The 21,430-nt window shown below is 47.1% G+C and overlaps 1 protein-coding gene across 3 annotated transcripts in view; it reads right to left on the bottom strand.

The window, feature by feature from the left end:
* Positions 1–13,402, bottom strand: part of ZNF710 (zinc finger protein 710) — a 52,472-nt gene extending 39,070 nt beyond the window's left edge. For 2 of the 3 annotated variants that reach the window (XM_074966690.1, XM_074966686.1), the window contains exon 1: positions 13,218–13,402. The gene's annotated coding sequence lies outside the window, so the exon portion shown is untranslated. Of the gene's footprint in view, positions 1–9,329; positions 9,394–13,217 lie in introns of all 3 variants that reach the window. The other variant, XM_074966689.1, reaches the window with a different exon arrangement.
* Positions 13,403–21,430: the final 8,028 nt, after the last annotated feature.

The raw sequence follows: 21,430 nt of genomic DNA, 5'->3' as shown, positions 1-21,430 counted from the left end.
GATACTGCTCCCCCAGAATTTCCAGCACGACCACCATTTCACCACTGAATGGCCAGGGAATAAGCCCAGGCTTTTGACTCATGTCTTCCTGGATGAATAGGGTGCTGGGCCACTGGTCACTAGACGGGATGTTAGGAGAAACAAAGGAAGGAAAACAAAGGGAGGGCTGGGGGGGGGGGAAATTATATATATATAAAAAAAAGGAAAAGAGGGGAGAGACAGTCTGTTGAAATGAAGGAAAATATAGACAAGCAGTAAATGTCAGTCAGTGGAAAGGAAAAATGGCAAAGGAGGAAACTGTCTGGAGCCTTGGAGCACATACATACAAACATTTGCTACCAAGAAACAGGAAAGATAAATGTAGACCAAGCAAGCATTTATCCTTCTATAATTCTATCACTCCTTCCTCCCTCTTTCTCGGTCACTCACTAGATCACCTATGAATATGAACTGCAGGTGGACTTCAAGCCTGCCTGGTTTCTGGATGCCATAGGCTGGGCCTTGATATTTATCCAAACTTGGAGACACCACGATTTTGGTGCATGAAAATTACCCATAAAAACAAAGCAGATGATTGTGCTGGCCTTGGTTTAGGAGAGGAACTGCAACACTTCTCTAAGAGAGGATGTTTAAGATTTCAAATAGTTAACTAACAACGTGCCTTAAGACTTAAAACAACCCAAGTTTTTAATTTTTAAACAAGACATTTATTAATGTACCCATCAAGACCCAAGGTCAGAATTCTTGGTTTCCCTGAAAAGACGGTATTGGAAGCTGCTGGGTCAGGTGGATCATGGACCAGCAGCAAGCTGGGTTTGGGGGTGCCCAGTTGCCTGGAAGGAGAAGAGCTTCAGCCTCGAGGAGCGGGGATAAAGCTCCTGAAAGGGAGCCCGCTCCCAGGCCCAACCATATTTTAAAAAAGGCCAGGGGCCACAATCAAAACATGGGGGCAGATTTTGTCCTGCCCCCTTTATGCTACCCAGGGGCCAAAGGAGTGGAAACCTTCCCATCCTCTGTGTGAGGGAGTCCCCATTGGGCACAGAGCCACAAAAGGTGGCTTACATGCCTTCCTGCCCACAGCACTTGGTGCAGAGCCCAAATCTGGGACGAATGGACAGAGCAGACTGCACAACGGCTCTCTCCATGGAGTGCGTGGTCACTTTGGAGACCACAGCCAGCTGGCACAAGTCAGAGCACCCCCAGCCTACACTCATGGCTGCAGCAGAGAATCAGGGCACCAGACTAGCTGTTGTTTCTCAGTATTGCTCCTTCTGGGTGACTGGGTGGGAGAGAGAAGCCACCCTTCTAGGTTCCTCTCCTGCTTTTCTGAGAGCTCCAACAACCCTGCCATGCAGCAAGTTCTCCTGGGGAACCACTAAGCAGATGCGCAAGGAAGAGGCAACTGTTGCTCAGAGAACTATCAGTTCTCACCAACTAGCTGCTCCTGAGGCTGCAGGGGAAGTGATCCTATTAGGATCCAGGTTCCGCCTGCCCACTGCTAAAGGGCCCCCCAACCCCAGCCTAAGGGAAGGATCCACAGGACCTGGAAGCCAAGTGATTCCGGGGGACAACTAATGAAATAACAAGGACAGGAGTGCGGTCAAAGGGTCAAACGAAGGGAACCTGACGGGGACACTGAGCAGAGAACCCCGGACAGTGCCCACTGCTCCTCAAAGGCATCAAGGGAGCCAATGGACGCCACCCAGAGGAACTCTGCCCATCTGTGTGAACGGACGGAGGATCAGAAATAGGCCCCACAGTCACAGGAGGCCCTGTCGGCCAACCTCCTCTCCCTGGTTTTATAGATGCAGGGGAAGTGATGGGAGGCAGCTGGACTCATTCAAACACTTGGTTTAAAAATTACAGGGTGTGGCTCAGAAAACACTTCAATTAAAAATCAAATTTGTATTTTCTTCTCCATATTGTCAGCCGCAAGGGGCAGAGGTTGGACATCACTGATATAAAGAAAGGGGAGGTCAGTGTTGTCATCAACTGGTGCATGAGACACAGGTAGGTCAGATTGTGGTCAGATTGCGATAGGCTTTAAAAACAAAAAAGTTTCTGCTTAGCTTTGCGTGATGCTAAAGGTGAACATCAGATAAGCTAAATCCAACCTTCACTTGCACGGCTATCCCTTAGAAGCCATTATCGTCCAGCAATGAGAGCCAACTTCTATACTTACCAGATCACTGACCTTCGGCTAATGGCGGATTCATTTTTTGTTTACCAAGCCAAAGAGAGTCATGCATATATATAGCAAATCCATTGAAAGGTCTCAGGAAATTTTCACTGGGGTGTGAGAATCAAAAACCCTTTTCCTATGCATGTATGTTAACCAGTCTGTATAACAAAGAGCTTATCATGGGAGGGAGTTAATACAGTTTAGGGAAAAAATTAAAAAGGTCTAAAAGCAAAATTCAGAATGTCATTTTTTTAAATGGCCAAACAAAAGAATTGTGATGAAGATGACAAGTTTATTTTGGTGATACATTTTATAAACAAAATTACTGCTTAGAATGACTTTTTAAAACCAAGTCATAAATTTCTGAAAGCAGGAGTCTTAATGGATAGCACGGAAACCCTTAACCAAAAACAGCAAGAACCACGGTAAGGAAAACAGCAACACACCATGAGAACAAGTGGAACACCAGAGGAAGAATCTTTGAAATGTGTAGATCTCTGGCACAGACACATTGTGTAGATCTAGTCAGAAAAACCTCAGAGGCACGAAGGCCTGACTCAGGGAGCATCAAGAAGAGATGAAGAAAAGAAAAAGGATTTATTCAACTTTATCACTGTATGAAAACCACGTAATGACCTAACTTGCATTAAGAGACTTTGTTGTGTAACTGTTGAAGAGAACACTGACAAAATAATACAAACCAAACTTATGTGCATCTGTTTGAGTTCTCTCCCCGAGTTCTCTCCCCTGAAGAGGTCAGATTAGACAGCAGCTAGAGTCCGAAAATGGTCATATGCCATACATTTCCAAACTATAATAGGGGGTTTATTCTGATTCTTAAATATATTAAAGTACAAGTTCTCTCTCTCAAACAAATACCAAATAAATTCTCTAACACACACCAACGTCTACCAGAAAACACAAGTGATCTGTACAAGAGAGCAGATAGCTTTGTAATGCTTTTAGACATAAAATTCTTCCCTAGACCCTACAAATTACAGCCAGGTATCAATTATGTCTGGCCAGCATGCCAAGCTACCTTCACAGTCTCTCCCAGCACCAGCGTGAATTAAACTCTGCTCAATAAAGTAGAAAATCTGGCTCTGTCATGCAGATTTCTAAGTATAAAATCAATGAGCATGTACAAACATAGCTGCCTACCACCCCGCTTTGATAAATAAGTTCTTCCCCAAACCATCTCCTAATTAGAAGAAATTCACATGGAAAGAGAGTCTTGTCTTCAGGCTCTGGAGAAGATTCCAGACCCATAAAGTGCAAAGAACCTTTGACCCTGAAGCTTCTCTCCCCATACGACAGAGAGGCAGTGGTACACAGGCTCCAGCTGGCTCCCTCTCTCAGGCAGGACAGCGCTGGGGCCAGGTCCCTACAAACTAACGCTTTTCCCAACTCACGTTAAGAGTTAGATTCAAACTGACGGAAAACAAGGTTGCCATGAAACTCCAGTTCCAGCCCAGCCCTTTGTCCCTGGCTATCAGCATCATCTGCATACAGTGCCATAGATGTTCAAGGATTGGCAGGAGCCAAGATCAGAATTTGCCATTATGTTCCAGGTTCACTTTGACACATGGACCCACACTGGGGGTGTGTGTGCGTTCGTTAACAGTGAACGGGCACCAGTTTAAGGACGGAGTTTTATTTTTTAACTGTAATATGTAAAAGGAAAACCACCACCCCTGGAAGCATGTGACCCCACCAAACAGACCCCAACGGCACATCTGGCAGGGTAACTCTGTATTAAGGGCCCCAAGAACTTCCATAACTTAAAGAAAAAAAACAAGGGAGCAGCAGGTACTGTCAGGCCCAGTTACATTTCTAGAGTCCTAGGGCACATTTGGGTCACTAATAACCAGCTTCATGCCTCTCCTAATCCCAGTGTGACTTTCAGGGCCAGCAGCCACTTTCCTTCTGAAATACCTTGGGAAAACAGGTGTCTCAGACACCCTCCTCTTCTGGTTTCAAACCAAGCTTTTAACTGTTCTCTCCAGGCCATTTCTGGTGGAGGCTTTACATCTTCTCCATGGCCACCTACCCGAAGATGTCACAGGATCCAGTCCTTTACCCACTTTTCATCATCAGGGATCCTGCTTTATTAGCTTCAAACTTACACATCATTTACATGTGAGCAACACACAATACTACACTTCCCTCAGATGACAGAAAGATCCAAGAATGCCCTCTCTACCTGCCTTGACTGCCAGCACCTGGGCATGACTGGAATTCCTACAGCCAAATGCATCCAAGACTGAAGTCCTTATGTCTGACTTCACAATCATTTTTCTGAATTCACACCTGAAGTCCCCTATATCACAATAGAAGTGTTCACTATCTTTGACCCAAACTTTCATTTTCCTTCCATATTTCGTTTGTCGAAAGGTGCTTATCACCAACATTGGGGGACACTGCCAGGATTTGTCATGGTCTCTCCCTGTTGAAATCTGTATTAAATTTTCCACCATGACTTCTGCAGTTCCATTTTTAAACTGCGTTCCTATATTGCTACTCAACTTCAGGGGCCTGCAACGTTGTGGGCAGAGCAATCTCTTGCTACAGGAAGTGGGATCAGCATTCATTGGCTACCCATCAATTTCCAAATGGATTTGGAAATGGTATGATTTCCAAGAAGCTCCAAGGAGCTGACGACTTCTGACCTCATACCCATCTATTCCCTGTTCAGTCAACTCCTCCATTGTTGGTTTCTTCTCCATGAGCTCCTTCACCACATTTAAAGAAGGGCCCGTGCTTTTCACTTGTCCGGTATCTGGAACTCTCCCACTGAGACAGTGAATAACTTCCCCTTCTACCCCTGCTAATTTAAGTAATCATTATGTAAAGGGTAACTGTCGCAGGTGTTAAGTTATCATCATGAGAGGTGCAGACCAATTCTGTGTGTGAGTGTGAGTCCCCTAGAGGATAGCCATGAAAATAAGATGCAGAACCACAAGTACAAACAGTCACCGATTTGTTTGACAAATAATGCTGGAGGGTCTGCACTTTTGCTAAGTCTGTAGCTCTCAACCTTCAACCTACAAACACCCCTTTTTCCTAATGTGGCTCCCGCAGAATTCCCCTCCCAGCTAGCTGGGATCTAGCTGCCACTTCCATTCAGCAAGATGGGAAGGGCAGAGTGGCTGTGGCCCTGACACCCATTCATAGACATTCAGGCCAGAAGAGACCATTAGGTAGTCTAGCCTGACCTCCTGTACAACACAGGCCATTACAGTCACCCAGTTACCCCTGCACTGAGCCCAATCACTTGTGCTTGACTAAAGCGTAGCTTCCAGAAAGAGACAGTCTGCAGATCTTCAGATCAAGAGAGGGAGAAGCCATCACTTCCCATGGTGGTTTGTTCCCATGCTCAGTCACCTTCAAGCTTAAAATCTGTGCCTGGTTTTAATGTAGCTTTGTCCCAGCCATTGAACCCTGTTCTGCCTTTCCCCACTCGGCAAAGGAGCACGTCCGTGCCCAGCATTTACTCCCAGGAAAGTTACTTACACCCTAATCCAGTTACCTCTCACTCTTCTTTTTGGATGAACTGAACAGATGGAGCTCGTTAAGTTTCTCACTGAAAGGCATTTCTTCCAACACTTGAATCATTTTTCTGGCTCCTCTCTGCACCCTCTCCAATTTTTCCCAACATCCTTTAGAAGTGTGGACACCAGAGCTGGACGCAGTGTTCCAGGGTTGGTCTCATCAGTTCCATCTACAGAGGTAATCACCACCTCCCTTCACCCGTTGCTCGTCTACTCTGTCCCCTAAAACCTTTCTGGAGTTACTGCTCTCCAGGATACAGGCCCCCATTCTGTAGGTATGGCTGGCATTCTGTGTTCCTGGATGGACAACTTTGCGTCTGGCTTTATTAACACACATTTTGTTTGAATGGGCCCAGCTTATCAAGCGAGCCACTCTCTAGGACTGCCTTGTCCTCGTTATTCACCACACTGTCATTCTATGCATCATCCACACATTTTTTTTAGCAGTGATTTTATATTTACTTTCAGATCATTGATGAAAACATTGATCATCATCAGGCTTAGTACCGACTCCTATGCAACCTCTCTAGAAACACCCCCATGATGGCTCCCCACTGGCAACTACCTTTTAAAAACTCTGACTGATTGATGTCAATCTATTTAACAGATGCATGACTGATATCGCATGCCAATTTTGTAATCAGAACATCTTGAGGTACAAAGTCAAACACCTTACAAAAGTCTAAATATGTTACATCTATGTAGTTACCTTTCTCTGATTGAGACTCTCTGCCCTAAGTAATGGGCCACTGCAGATCACATGTCTGCTTTTGCTTGTCACAATCCCTTTCCTACAGTAAACATGCTTATTCTAGGTTTTTGGAGCTGCCCAGGTTTCCTTTTAAATGTAAGCTCCCCTGCAAATGCAGGAACACCTTTTAGCTCAAAGAGCTCTCCACAGCAAATCCAGAATGGCAGAGTTTCATAGAAAGATAGGAATACCAGACTAGATCAGACCTGAGGTCCACCTAGTTCAGTATCCTGTCCCAGAGCATCTAGAACCAAATGCTTCAAAGGACAGTGCAAGAACCCTGCAGCAGACAAATGTCTGTGGGATAATCTGCCTGCCCGCTGACACCCCCATTCCCCTCAAAAAAGGTCTCATCCTGATCTGTAATAGTTAGAGATGGTCATTAAACCTTATGCATCAAGACTTAAGACAAACATTTCGGAAGGGACAGGAGTTATGACAAGTCTGGATATTCATGTCAATGTTCAATCACCTTTAAGTTCTTGGCCTCAATGACTTCCTATGGCAGTTAGTTCCACAATCACACACCGTGTGAAAAAGTATTTTCTTTTATCAGTTGTGAATTTCCCACTTTTAATTTCATTGACTGTTCCCTTCTTCTTTACAATCTGTCTTAATGAAAGCTTTCCCCAGGCCTCTGATCATTCTAGTTGCTCTTCTCTGAAGCCCCTCTACTTCTGCAATATCCTATTTTAGATGGAGTGACCAACACAGCACAGAGTATCCAGATGAAACTGGATATATATATATAAAGGCATTATGATATTTTTAGTATTATTTTCTATCCCATTTCCTATGCACTCCAACATTGTTTTAGTCTTTTGACTACAATTGCAAATTACACAGAAGTTTTTATTGAGCTGTCCACAATGACATCCAGGTCACTGTCTTAGGTTGATGCAGTTAATTTAGGAACTTATAAGGTGAAGAAAAGTTAAACTTTCTCTCCAATGTGCCTTATTTCTCATTTATCAAAATTAAATTTCATTTGCAATCATGTTGCCCATCTAGCTTGTATAGGTCTCACTCTAGTTCCTCACAATCCTCTCTAGTCTTAACTAACCTTAACTTTGTGTAACCTATAAATTCTGTCACCTCACTGCACCCCACCTTTCCAGATAATTAATAAAAGCATATTAAACGCAGGACCTAACACAGAACCTTACAGACTCCTCTCTTAAACTTTGGCTATGATGAAAACTGACCATTTAATCCTACTTGTTGCTTTCTGTTTCCTAGCCATTTTTTGATCCCTGACAACTTTGCCTCTTCCCACACGAGACTACTGAAGTTGTCATCATGGGGTGTCTTCTCAGAGGCCCTTTGGAAATCTAAATATATTATGTTAACTGGTTCTCCTTCATCCACTACTTTCTTGACATGTTCAAAGAATTCTAAGAGATTAGTGAGACACTATTTTCCTTTGTGGAATACATGCTGGTTAGACCCTATCAGATCATGATCTTCCAAGTGTTTTGTTATTCACTGTCAATTAACCCAATTTGCCAGGTGCAGATGTAAGGCTTTAGGCCTATAATTCCCTGGATTTCTCCTACAGCCTTTCTAAATTGTGGGTGCAATACTTGCTACCTTCCAATTCTCTGGAACAGTGGCTGTTTTTAAATTAAAGATTGAATAATTTTGTTGGTAGCTACTTCTACTACTTCCTAGTTATGTTCCTTCAGAACCCATGGATGGACCATCTGGGCCTGGTGACTTATCGCATTTTAAATGATCAGTTTGCTCCAGCACTAGTATTTCAGTCACCTCAATCTCTCAGAGCACTTCATCTTTGTAACCAGGAAACAGTTTTTCAAGAACCCAGGTGAACTTCCTGTGTGCTCTTTTCTTTCCCTACAATTGAGAACATTTCAGACACTGCCCCTCTACTGTAGCCTCTCTACAGTAAGACCAGAGGTGGCCTGAAAAGAGGGGAGGGAGGGCAGGTTGTGTGGATTATGGTCGGTGGAGGGAAAGGGGAGCTTCTTTACAATGTTCACAGAGGTTGAGGACGCCTGACACTTAAAAAAAAAAAAAGAAGAAAAGAAAAGTTGTCGTTCCCCCCCCCCCGCTGTTTTTTCCCCCCTCCAGCAGACATGGAGGTTGTCTCCTCTCTTTGGCCTGGGGGACACTATAGAAAAGTTGAGAAATCAAAGGATTATGTTGCCACAAGTGCTAGGGAAGTGAAACCTGAACAGTTAAGGAGGAAATGGATTTTTAGTTAGAATTTTTTTAAAACTTTGTTTTTTAACACTTATTTTAAACTCAGCTTATTCTGACTGACACTGGTGGGAGCAAAGTTCTCCTTATTGAAGATTCAACACTACTCCCAGACTTAAAGGCTGAGAAACCTCAAACTCCAGTGCTCTTGGTCTCCAAGCTAACTGGCGTCAAAATTAGGGAAGACAAGAATATGACACCTTTAAAATAAGCTTCTCTTCAGGGAAAAAGTATCTAAAAATAGGAGAAACTGAATCAGGCCAACTTATTACAGTCTAACCACTATTGTGCCCATCACAATCAGTTTGGGGAAGGGGAGAGCACAGAGTGCAGCCAATTAGGGTTAAAGGGAGGGAATGTGGCAGACCAGAATAAGAAAGAAAAGGTAAAAGCTCTGTAAGTGCCACTTGGAATACACCGTCTGTCCCCAAATCCATAGCTGGAGATGAAGGGAACACCCTTGATGTGCCCCCTAGGTTGGAATGCTGCACAGCAGCCAGGCCCTTGGGCCTCTGCCTCAAACAAGACAAATAAAAGACCCACTAGCAGCTACATAAAAGGTGTATCCAAAAGAGACCCAAACTAGAACTTTTAGAAAGTTTATTTATATTGCAGAAGAACTTACAGGCCAAGTAGGTCAGGCCCCCATTATGCTAGATGTGACAGATATGGCAATTTCCTGCAATATCCTTGAAAAAAAAAAAAAAAAGTATTAAGTTTAACCATCTTTGGAGTTCGCTGTATTAAATGCAAAGGTTCTGTATTATTGTGAGCCCTGGGAAATGTTATGAACTTCAAAGGACTATATTGAACAATGGGCCAGACAACGGGCTTTTGAACAAACAGTGTCAGGTGGTTTGCCTGGGAAATCCCAATGGGGAGATGATTGCAAATTTCTCACCTCTGATTATGCAAAAAACCCCAGTCTTTTGAAGCTACGCCCTGAGGAAGGAATCACTGTCTGCTGATTTCCTGTTCCTGGAACCCGAAAATCAAAGGCCCAAACTGCATAAAGGAAAGATTAACCAATGCATGGGCATGCTTGTTCTAAAAGAATGCTATTCTGAGCTTGTAATCACAGAAAACCCTCCTGGTGGGGTTTGAAGGACTGACTCCTACCAGAGCCTCTGATGGGGTTGGCGAGATATCTGGTAAGCTTATTAGCATGTGTGTAGACCCCTTTATTGTTTTAATGTTTTCTCTGTAATGCTTTCACCGCACTTGCTCAGAAATAGCTGTGTTGTAACTCAGGCCAGGTCTACATTACAAACCATTATCAGGATAACTACATCGCTTGGGGTGTAAAAAAACTACACCCTGAGCGACAGTTATACCCGGCTGTGTCGATGGAAGAGCTTCTCCTGTTGACATAGCTGCCGCCTTGCAGGGAAGTGAGTTAACTGTACCGATGGGAGAAGCTCTCCCGTCAGCATAGTAGCATCTTCACTAAAGCGCTCCCACAGCACTGCTGCAGCATTGTGTGTCAAGACAAACCCTTAAGTTGAGCAATTACCTTGTTCATAGCCTTCGAAGAGTGAGCAAAGTGCAGGCGCTGGCCTGCTTAGGCAGCCTGGCTTGCTGGGAATAACAGTGTAGGTAGGGAACTGTGCACCCTGAGGAAAATCATGTCAGGAGGGAGAGACACAGGATCTCCGCCCAAGAGAGGGGACAGCTGGGGAGCCAGAAGCCTAGAAGTGGGGGCCCTTACTGGACTGCAGAGGAGGAATACAGGTGCAACTGCCCTGAGTGGTGACATCACGCATTGAACAAACGTGTAGAAAATGACAGTCTCTCTCTGAAATAGCATCCAGTCTAAAAGCCAAGACATAACAGGTGGACCAGCGAAAGAACTGGATTGGGGAGTGGGAAGAGGCAGACAGGGTAGCAAGAACAGTAGAGTAAGCACAAATCCTAGTCAGAGTAATAATGGCAACTCACCCACCTACACTAGCCTATTCTTTTTATTATGGTCCCAATTTGGCAAGGGACTGAAGCATGTGCCTAACTTTAAGCAGATGATTAGTTCAATTGAAGTTAACAGGACTGTGCTACAGTTAGGCATGTGTTAAAGTACCTTTTTGAATTAGGGCCTAAGTCTCAATATAAAATTAATAGGAAAAAACAATCACATTGATCAACATATGGAATGTTTGTCTCACTTAGCAGCAAACGTCCTGAAATAATCACTATGGCTCATGCACAAATAGCCCATTGCCTATTCATTAGCACAATGCTGAGGACTCTCTCATTCATCCTGTCTCTGAGGGGTATTTACTAAACTGGTTTACAAATTACAATCCCTTTATACTTTTTAGTCTAATAAAATTAAAACTACATCATAATGATTAAACAGAACATAAACAAGGCGAAAAGCTGTCCTATTTGGTGAAGAAACAATTTAACTTGCATACAGTTTGTAATAATACTTAAGTTATCTATTTTTCTTTAACCTTGTATATGGAAAGAATGTGTTATCTGTATTTATGGAGCCAATCAGTCTAGCATATTCCTAAAATGGGAACCATGTTGCAAGATGGCCATATGTATTTAGCCGGCAGTTGGGGAGTTTTTCCATTGGAAGGGTATTCCTCACTTTTTTTTGTTTAAATCATTTCTCAAGAATGGAGATAGGGGCACGTCCATTTCTTTGCCAGAAGGATTTTCATTGCCACAATCAGGTGCAAATACAGCTCTATACATTGTCTGATCAAAAGAATTTGAGGAAAGACTCCAATAGGAATGTTTCACGAGTCAAGGGGAAAGACTAAAATCACAATTAAAAATTGTCCCTTTGTTTGCTGCCAAAATAGGGTTACTTTGAACAGGTCCCCAGGAAATGGTAAAACAAGCTCCTATCCACAACCTTTTCAGAAAAAAGAAAAGGAGGACTTGTGGCACCTTAGAGACTAACCAATTTATTTGAGCATAAGCTTTCGTGAGTTACAGCCGATGAAAATAAATAAACAAACAGGTTAGTCTCTAAGGTGCCACAAGTACTCCTTTTCTTTTTGCGAATACAGACTAACACGGCTGTTACTCTGAAACCTTTTCAGAGTTCATCTGGGGATATTAGATTTCTTAGGTCTCCAACTAGCCTAGAACGCAATTTTTAAATGGTTATGCCTAATCCACATTGGCCAGACAAACCACGTTTAAAGAGTCCACCAGAACCATTGTATAATGGTGTTTAAAACGGATTCTGGTAAAACAGTTTAATCCTTAGCGTGAGGCCTTGGAGCAAAGAAACTTAATTCATTTATGCCACAGACAACTTGTCCATTCTGACTGAAGCCTAGAGACTAACCAACCTTCTCTACTTTGTGTTTCCCGGTTTTTTATATTTTAAGAGGAGTTTTAACCTCCCAGAGCTGCACCTTCTGCCTTGACCACCCCTCCCCTCTTGCAACACAATGGGTTTAAATAAAGTCTATTAATTATTATATTCTGTAGAGTGATTACAGCTGATTGTAAGAAAGGAAAGCTCCTCACCATGTGCAATACTTTCCAAAGGAAAGTCACAAAACAAGTTGGTTACCAGTCAGATCAGAGGTCTCATGAACAAAGCCTTTGTGGAACTGTAGGGAGATTTTTTTCCTGACATTTTTCCAGAAGGCAGGTGAGATCTGTTTGCAATATAAGAGGTGTAGATAAAAGAGGGCAGGCAAGAGTGGGTCCTAAACCTCAAATATTTGCATTAGATGAACGCGACCTATTGAACCAGGCTCTTCCCATCGCTAACTCCCATGATCGTAGGTACTTTTATAGAACACTAGGCTAGTGATGAGATATTTTCCCTCCTCTCCGCCGAGTCTATCCCTTAGCCCAGAACGGTCCTGCCAGCGAGTACCAGGTCTCCACAGACCACAGGACACCCTGCGGAGGAGGAAGGCCCAAGAGCAAGTCTGGGGGGAGCCCGAGGCAGGGCGCCGAGCACACGGGGCTGTGCCATCGGGGGGCTTCACTCCCTGCCAAGCGGCAGCTAGGGCAAGGGAAGACCGAGCCACGTCCGCAGGGGGCACGGGCGGGCCAGCGGCACTCGGGGCTCCGGCGCGGCCCCTCTCCCAGCGAGACCCGGCGAAGCCTGCGCGCCGCCCCGGGGGCTTCTCGGCGGGAGAGGGGTCGGCGCCGTGGGGCGGAGTTTCCAGGCAGGGCAGCCCGGGCCCCGTCCTCCGCCCAGCCGAGCAGGGGCCGGGTCGCTCCCGCCGGGGGTCTCCGCCGGGGGCCAGGCCGGGCGGGGTCCCGGCAGCCGCCGCCCAGCCCCTGCCCCAGGCAGCCGGTCCCCGCCGCGGGCAGCGGCCCCGAGACCGGAGCCCTCCGCGCCCCCCGCCCCCGCAGCGGCCCGGCCGCGGGCTCAACAGGTCCGGCCCCGGCGCGGGGAAGTTGGCGAGCTCGGGGGGGGGGGGCGGCCCCACGTGCCCCCCCGCCGCCGCCGCCGCCATCTCGCCCGCCGGGAGCGGCCCGTCCGAGCGCCCGCGACATGTCGGCGGCCCCGCGCCCCCCCGCCGGGACTCACCCGGGCTGGCGACGCGGGTCCCTGCTCCGGCCGCCCCGGCGCGCTGGCGGCCGCTCCCGGCAGCAGGAAGCGAGAAGCGGGGCTGACGGGAAGGGATGCAAAGCAGCCGCCGCCGCTCCTCGGCTCCGCTCCCTTTTGTCTCGGCGCCGCCGCCCCGCCCGCTCCGGCCTCTGCCCGCCGCCCAGGGCTCCCGGGCCGGTCCGCCAGGCGAGCCCCGGGGCTCGCCCCGCCCGCCCGCCCCTCCCGGCTCGCGGGCGGGGGCGGTTTCGTTTCCGACCCAAGTCACGCCCCCCGGGTCCATGCGGGCCGGCCGCTCGGGACGGGGCCGCGGGGCTCCCGTGCGGAGGTCGCTGGCCCGGGCCCGCCTGCAGCGAGCCCGCGGCGGGGTGCGAGGCCGCCCGGGCGGTCGGTCCGCCCCGGAGGCCGCGCCCGGAGCCAGGCGTGTCCGGCTGCCGCCCGGGCCCTGCGCTCCCGCCGGCCGCCGCGGCCCGGGGCGTCTGAAATGCCCGCCTGCGGCTGAGCGGGGCCGCTGGGCAGGGGAGAGCGGCGCGGGACGGCGCCTCGGGCGCCCGGGGCCCCCTTCCCGCCGGGGCACGGGCCTGCCGGCCCCCGCCGGCCGCACGCCTCCGCGCCGCGGGCTCCCGAAAGCCCGCGCCTCGCCCGCGCAGCGGCTGGCCCCGCATGCCGCCAGGCTGAAGGCCCCCCGCCTTTTGCTGATCCCTTCGTTCTGGGCCACCTTTTCTCCTGTTTATCCTCTGTCGGGGCAGTACAATAACTGGAAATCAGCTGTGGCTGGGAGCCAGGCAGACTTCAGGAGCCTGGAGGATTATTGGTGCTGTGGGGATGGCAGGTAGGCATCTCACAGAACCCCACCCACAGGTGCTGGAACTAGGGGTGCAGGGGGGGCTGCTGCTGCACCCCCCCCCAGCTTGAAGTGGTTTCCATTGTGCAGAGAGTTTACAGTTTGGTCCAGTGGCTCTCAGCACCCCTACTGTACAAACTGTTCCAGCCCCCCTGATCCTACCACTCCAGGGATATCCTCTGTGGTGCCACTCTCTTCAGCTGTGGGAATAATAACTATGACCGAGCAAAAGACCTGAGGCTATCTACAGGACCACCTACTCCCTGCTTGCCTGTTAATAATATACACCAGACTCTAGCCCAGTATTGCAGTCACCGTGATTTATTGTCTTGGGTGATTTGACATCCATGCAGATGATGATTCCTCTGGGTTGTCTTAAAATCTCATGGTTCCAATGATCATTATCAGACAAGCTTCACACAACTCACAATTGGGAAGTCATATGTGGGCTTTTATTTTTGGCCTGTGATTGGGAGTGCATCTCTGTGTGTGAAGATTACACCTTTATCATGCTCTTATTTTGTATTGAGACATTGCCTAGAGCTCCCAATTAGGGCCCAGGGCCCTACTGTCCTTGGCACTGTACACATGTAATATAAAAAAAGTCCCAGCCCCAAAGAGCTTATAATTTCCAGATTCATCGATTCCAAGCCAGAAGGGACCATTGCGATCATCTCTAGTCTGACCTCCCCCATAACACGGGACATAGAACTTCCCCCAAATAATTCCTAGAACAGATCTTTTAGAAAAAAACCATCCAATCTTGATTTCAAAATTGTCAGTGATGGAGAATCCACCATGACAGTTGGAATATTATTCCAATGATTAATTACTCCCACTGGTTTTACCCCTTATATCCAGTCTGAGTTTATGTAGCTTCAACTTCCAGCCATTGGATCCTGTGAGACCTTTGTCTCTTATGCCTGGTCTACACTTTTTTTTTTGGGGGGGGGGGTCAATTTAAGTTACGCAAATTCAGCTACATGAATAACGTAGCTGAAGTCAACGCACTCAGACCTACTAACTGCAGTGTCCACTGCGGTGAGTCGACTGCTGCCGCCTCCTCGTCGACTCTGCCTTTGCTTCTCGCGGCAGTGGAGTAGAGGAGTTGACGGGAGAGCGCTCGGGAGTCGATTTATCACATCTAGACTAGATGCGATAAATTGACCCCCGCTGGATCGATTGCTGCACGCCGATCCAGCAGGTAGTATTGACATACCATTAGACTGAAATATTGTACTTATCTAGACTATAATCAAGTGACCCCTTAACATTCTCTTTGTTAAGATAACTAGATTGAGCTCCTTGAGTCTATCACAATAAGGCGTATTTTCTAATCTTTTAATCAGTCTTGTGACTCTTCTGTGAACCCTCTCTTAATTTATCGCCACCTTTGAATTGTGAACACCAGAAATGGGCATAGTATTCCAGCAGGGGTTGCACCAGTGCCAAACAGAGGTAAAATAACCTCTTTGCTCCTACTCAAGCTTCCCTTATTTATATATCTAAACAAGAGTCACATTAGTCCTTTTGGCCACAGCATCACAGTGGGAGCTTGTATTCAGCTGATTGTCCACTAGGAGCCCAAAATCTTTTTCAGAGTCACTGCTTCCCAAGATAGAGTTCCCAGTCCTGTAAGTATGGCTTACATTTGTTGTTCCTATTTATATTTAGCCATATTAAAACACATATTGGTTGCTTGTGCCCAGTTTAACAAGCATTTCAGATTGCTCTTTATCACTGACCTGTCCTCTTTATTATTTACCACTCCCCCAATTTTTGTGTCGTCTGCAACCTTTATCAGTGATTATTTTATATTTTCTTCTAGATCACTGATAAAAATATTACACAATGTAGGGCAAGAAACAGTTCCTGCGGAACCCTACTAGAAACCCACTGGTTCAATGATGACTGACCGTTCATTTACATTTTGAGACCTATCAGTTAGCCAGCTTTTAATCCATTTAATGGGTGCCATGCTAATTTTATATCATTCTAGGTTTTAAACAACATATCATGTGGTTACAAGTCAAACGATTTACAGAAATGTATTACATCAACATTATTACCTTTATCAACCAGATTTGTAATTTTATCAAAAAGAGCTGCCAAGTTAGTTTGACAGGATCTTTTTCCATAAAACCATGTTGATTGGCTTTTACTATGCTACCCTCCTTTTTATTCTTCATTAATACGTTCCCATATCAGCTGCTCCATTATCTTGCCCAGGATTGATGTCAGATTGACAGGCCTATAATTACTCAGGTCATCCCACTTACCTTTTTCAAATATTGGTGCAACATTAGCTTTCTTCCAGTCTTTTGGAACTTCCAAGACTTATTGAAAATCAACATTAGTCATCCAGCAAGCTCCTCAGCCAGCTCTTTTAAAACTCTTGGCTACAAGTTATTCAGATCTGCAGATTTAAAAATGTCTCACTTTAGTAGCTGTTGTTTAACCTCCATCTGAGACACTAGTGGAATGGAAAGAGTATTATCACAAAATATGACTACCTCATGTTTTTTCCCAAATACATAACAGAAATATTTCTTGAACACTTCTGCCCTTTTTTCATTATTACTGATAGTTATACCATTTCCATCTAGTAATGGACAAATACCATTGTCAGGATTCTTTTTGTTCCTAATATACTTAAAAAACTCCTTGTTGTCCTTAACTCTGTTGGCCATTGATTTCTCCTTGTTTTCCCTTACTTCCCTTATTAATTTTCTACAATAAATCTTTATCTTGTGCAAACTAAGGTCAAAGGTTACCTTTCCCCCCTTAATCGGGATTTTCCCAACTTTGGAAATCAATGGACTTGCTTGGGTTCCAGAGTTTCCTGAATGAGTGTGGTGCCTATGGAATATTACTGATGACCCCATAAAGGCTGAGAGCTCATAGAACAGAAGCTGGAATGGAAGGAGAATCAAAATTCAGAGTGGTGGAACTAGAGTAAGTGGAGGCTTAGCAATTAGGTGTAGTGACTGGAAGGTCAAAATTCCCAGATGAAGGAGGAGGGTCAGATCTCACAACTTGGTAATGGGAGTGGTTGGTAGTTCAGAGCAGCTGCAGAACGTGTTGTCTCAAAACTACTTCAAGGAAAACAGAGACTCTCAGCTTCCTGGATGTGAAGAAAGAGAAGGATGAGGTCTGCTTTTAATGGAAAAAGGTATAAGTAGAGACAGTAGGGATTTGGCTGTATGGATGTTTAAAAATAGTGGATCTTAGTGGAAGCAAGTACAGCGGGCAAACTAATTGCAGTCACCAGCTTATTTAATGAACGTATCCTTTTTTCCTGTCTATGGACTGACTTGGATTTTAACATATTTTTGTTATTTACAATTATTTGAAAAATTGCTTCTGGAAACATATTTCAGCCTGACAAAGTCATTATGAAGTCATTATGCAAGGTAGCCTATTTCCCCTTGTTTTTTCCTACCCCCCCCCCAGACGTTCTGGTTAAACTTGGATTTATGCTGGAAATGGCCCACCTTGATTATCATACACATTATAAGGAGAGTGGTCAGTTTGGATGAGCTATTGCCAGCAGGAGAGTGAGTTTGTGTGTGGGGGGTGTGTGTGAGAAAACCTGGATCTGTGCTGGAAATGGCCCACTTTGATTATCATGCACATTGTAGGGAGAGTGGTCACTTTGGATAAGCTATTACCAGCAGGAGAGTAAAAAGAAAAGGAGGACTTGTGGCACCTTAGAGACTAACCAATTTATTTGAGCATGAGCTTTCGTGAGCTACAGCTCACTTCATCGGATGCATTCATTGTCTCTAAGGTGCCACAAGTACTCCTTTTCTTTTTGCGAATACAGACTAACACGGCTGTTACTCTGAAACCAGCAGGAGAGTGAGTTTGTGTGTGTGGTTTTTGGAGGGGGGTGGGGGGGTGAGAAAACCTGGATTTGTGCTGGAAATGGCCCACCTTGATTATCATACACATTGTAAAGAGAGTGGTCACTTTGGATGGGCTATTACCAGCAGGAGAGTGAGTATGTGTGGGGGGGCGGAGGGTGAGAAAACCTGGATTTGTGCTGGAAATGGCCCAACTTGATGATCACTTTAGATAAGCTATTACCAGCAGGAGAGTGGGGTGGGAGGAGGTATTGTTTCATGGTCTCTGTGTATATAATGTCTTCTGCAGTTTCCACAGTATGCATCCGATGAAGTGAGCTCTGGCTCACGAAAGCTCATGCTCAAATAAATTGGTTAGTCTCTAAGGTGCCACAAGTACTCCTTTTCATATTTCAGCCTGTAGATGGCTGTGAGTATTGCTTCAAATAGCTACTATACATTTTGTGGGTTGGTCAGTTAAAAAACATGGCTCTCTGACTGGCTTCTTCCAAAACTCACAAAGAGCTTTCAAGGTGACCACCAAACAAACTCAGCATGAATATCCATTCATGCAAGCACATTTCCACTAGTGTTTGTCACTTTCTCGTGAGTTTGCTTGTACAAATGTTTGCAAAATGCATCACAAATGCCATGAATGTAAGTTTGCAGTTTTTATTTAGACAATCAAAATTTTGTGTGTGCAGAATTCACTCATCTCCCAAAATAAGGCTTTCCACTTTGTTATAGGTCCTGCTCCATTTCCTATTTTAGAGCTTAAGGAACACCTAGAGTGTCAAGAGAAGGCTAGAAAAGGTTAGCATGATGAAAGAGGCAGAAGCACTTTTTGTGAAGTAAAATGACAATAAGGATCTGTTTCACAGGGAGTACACTGTATTTAACAAATAAATAACAAAGGTTAAGTGTAGGAACATTACAGAGGTTTGGTACTTGAATATGTATTCTGTCTAAATAATGAATGGTCTAGACAAGGTAAATGGGGTGTTCTTGTTTATCGAATAGATAAGTGTAAGGCAACCACTAATTGCCTGGGGGTAGGAAGAAACTTCTACAGGTAGGTTAATCCATTGCTCTCCTCTGAAGTGTCTGATACTGCCTACCGTGGACTAGATGAAACACTGGCCTGACCCAAAACAGCAAATGCTCATAAGAGGAGGTTAACAGGGTCAGCAGGGGTGGCTCTGAAGCACCCTGCCCCCGTTTCCCCTTCTACTCAGGGCCTCATAAAAACGCCACACAGCCCAAAAGACCCCTGCTGGGTTCTGCTTTATATGAGTCCAAATAAACTCAAAAATGGTCTCTTCTTCCAAGACTCCTGCTGGCCCCCACCCCTCTTCCCTATGGTCCATCCATCACCAAGTGTGCAAGCCGGGCACAACTATTCAGGCTTTACTCCCCCCCACCCACTCCTTGAGTCAGGAACCCGCAGGCCTCCCCCCCAAATGTAGGTTCGCTCCAATCTTTCTCCTGAAATCAGGAGCCCCCAGCCCTGCTTCCTGGAGCTGGGTTCGCTTCAAACTGTCCCTTTATTCCTTGCAGCTCCCCAGGGGCCTGTCCTGCCTGGCACCCCCAGCCCCCCTTGGGAAGTGTTAAGCTCCCAGCCCCATGGTTCCATCCCACCCAGCTATCCCCAGGCCTGGTCTGAGCTAATCACATGACCTCATTCATTATTACCCCCCTGCGGTGGTTGGCGGATCTTATTTCCCTTAAAGGGGTCAGCCAGGTTGTGGCAGTGGCTCAACACTATAGAGCTAAAAGTGAGGCTGATGCAGAGACCCTCAGCTCTCTCCTAGGCCCGCCTGCACTGACACCCTCCCTCCACAGAGACCCTCAGCTCCTCCACAAATCCCCCTGCCCACACCGACACCCACCCTCCACAGAGACCCTCAGCTCCCCCACAAATCCCCCTGCCCACACCGACACCCACCCTCCACAGAGACCCTCAGCTCCCCCACAAATCCCCCTGCCCGCACCAACACCCACCCTCCACAGAGACCCTCAGCTCCCTCCCAGATCCCCCTGCCCACACCGACACCCTCCCTCCACAGAGACCCTCAGCTCCCCCACAAATCCCCCTGCCCACACCGACACCCTCCCTCCACAGAGACCCTCAGCTCCCCCACAAATCCCCCTGCCCACACCGACACCCACCCTCCACAGAGACCCTCAGCTCCCCCACAAATCCCCCTGCCCGCACCAACACCCACCCTCCACAGAGACCCTCAGCTTCCCCTGCCCACACTGACACCCACCCTCCAGAGAGACCCTCAGCTTCTCACACCAAAACCTCCTCCGCTCCCTCAGCCACCCTCCTCTTCCAGCCATTTTCTCCTGGCTCCTCCCCCACCCCTGCCCAGCTGCCCTCCTGCCCGCTCCGTAAGGGCCGGGGCTGGCGGCCATTCCCCCAGTGCCAAGGAGGGCAGCAGGGCAGGCGCTGCAGGAAGTACCGCCCTGGGGACCCAGTCTGACAGCCCCCTGCAGCCCTGCCCTATTTAACCACAGACGTTTGGCCTGATCCCGACTCGTTGAACCCGGCTCTAGGGATCTAGGGATCCCTCCATCCCTGACGTGGGTCCCTGAGGTGTGGACCCAGCCCCGGCCCCTCACCCCCAGCAGCCTGAATCAGCCAGGCCGCGCCCGTGGGGATCGGCTCTGCCAGTTGCTGTGTCTACTGAGACCCCCCCCCCGACCCGCACCTGGGTCAATCGATGGCCTGACAAAGCCCTGCCCTCTGCCCCCAGAAGAGGGGGGATTATTCCTGAGTAGCCCATGTGGCCCCAGGGGCTCTGATCAGCCAGTCAGTCTCCCCCAGCCACACGCAGCCCACCAGTGCCCCGGAGCTGCTCAGTACAGCCAGCCCCTCACCATGGCCCCCTACCCTCTCCTGATGGCTCCCATGGCCCCAGGAAGGGACTGCCCCATCCCTCTGACCCCCTGGCCTCCCTCCTCCATCCCAGTGGCCCCCACTCCACAGGAGGGGACTCCTTGGCTCCCTTTTTCTCTCTTTCCCATTGGGTTGGTGTGACCCACACTGCAGATGTCTCAGGAGAGCCCTGTCAAGGTTCCTCCCCCACTCTGAACTCTAGGGTACAGATGTGGGGACCTGCATGAAAAACCTCCTAAGCTTATCTTTACCAGCTTAGGTCAAAACTTCCCCAAGGTACAAAATATTCCACCCTTTTGTCCTTGGATTGGCCGCTACCACCACCAAACAAATACTGGTTACTGGGGAAGAGCTGTTTGGACACGTCTTTCCCCCCAAAATACTTCCCAAAACCTTGCACCCCACTTCCTGGACAAGGTTTGGTAAAAAGCCTCACCAATTTGCCTAGGTGACTACAGACCCAGACCCTTGGATCTGAGAACAATGAAAAAAGCATTCAGTTTTCTTACAAAAAGACTTTTGATAGAAATAGAAGTAAATAGAAATAAAAAAAAATCCCCTCTGTAAAGTCAGGATGGTAGATACCTTACAGGGTAATTAGATT

Source organism: Natator depressus, chromosome 10, assembly GCF_965152275.1.
Source record: "Natator depressus isolate rNatDep1 chromosome 10, rNatDep2.hap1, whole genome shotgun sequence".
Taxonomy (NCBI): Eukaryota; Metazoa; Chordata; order Testudines; family Cheloniidae; genus Natator; species Natator depressus.
This window is presented reverse-complemented; position numbering and strand designations above follow the sequence as displayed.